The sequence below is a fragment of the Homarus americanus genome, unplaced genomic scaffold (assembly GCF_018991925.1).
Source record: "Homarus americanus isolate GMGI-L3 unplaced genomic scaffold, GMGI_Hamer_2.0 scaffold692, whole genome shotgun sequence".
Classification (NCBI taxonomy): Eukaryota; Metazoa; Arthropoda; class Malacostraca; order Decapoda; family Nephropidae; genus Homarus; species Homarus americanus.
The window spans coordinates 10,120-10,961 of NW_024722045.1; the positions used below are offsets into that span (position 1 = coordinate 10,120).

An 842-nucleotide genomic window follows, 5' to 3' on the forward strand; every position below is an offset into this window, starting at 1 on the left:
CAGAGAGAAAGAGAACGGGGCGCTCTTAAAACTACTACTACTACTCTCCTGATTTGGGCGGTCTCGGGCTCTGCTCTGGCAACTCCAGCAGCGAAAGAAGACAATCCCGGCCCCCGCACCAAAAATAGGTACCACCACGCTGTAGGTGGACCACACTCGGGCGAGAGCGCGAAGACCGGAGGAGGAGGACGGACGGGGCTTTGGACGGCTGCCCGTCCGTTCCTTACTACCGGCGAATAAGCCTCTTGACCCAAAAAGAGTGAAATTCAAGTGTCAAAAAACAACAACAAGCCGTCCGGCCAAACCCAAACCACAAACTTGGGCTATGTCTGTCAAACCCTTTCATTGAGACTCGACCTGTGATGGTTAGTCGCAAAAAGACCAAATAGCAAATACACAACTCTTAACGGGGGATCACTCGGCTCGTGGGTCGATGAAGACCGCAGCAAACTGCGTGTCGGTATGTGAATCGCAAGAATACCAGATACATCGACAAGTTGAGCGCATATTGGCGGCGGCCATATGAGCTTGTCGCCGCCACTCGCACTCTGAGGGTCGGAAATATATACATCCATCGGTTTGCTGCGAGGATTCGGTACCTGCTGACTGTCTCCCCGACACGAGGGTAGCTTGGAATGAGCTTCCGCCTTGGGGGTTTTAATAAGCCCAGCGCCTTGCGAAGCGTGCCCTTAAAACAACAAGAAGCTATCACTGGCAAGTCCATGGACTTGGCGCACCCACATTCAACCACAACAAAGCGACAGTTGTCGCCCTCGCAAATAACTGGAGGGGGCGCTCTTTTGCCTGCTGTCCACAGAGACACGAATGGCCGTCGGCCGCTC

The 842-nt window shown here is 53.9% G+C and overlaps 1 pseudogene; it reads left to right on the plus strand.

Annotated features, from left to right (window-relative positions):
- Positions 1 to 398: 398 nt before the first annotated feature.
- LOC121861941 lies at positions 399 to 558 on the plus strand (annotated as a pseudogene).
- Positions 559 to 842: the final 284 nt, after the last annotated feature.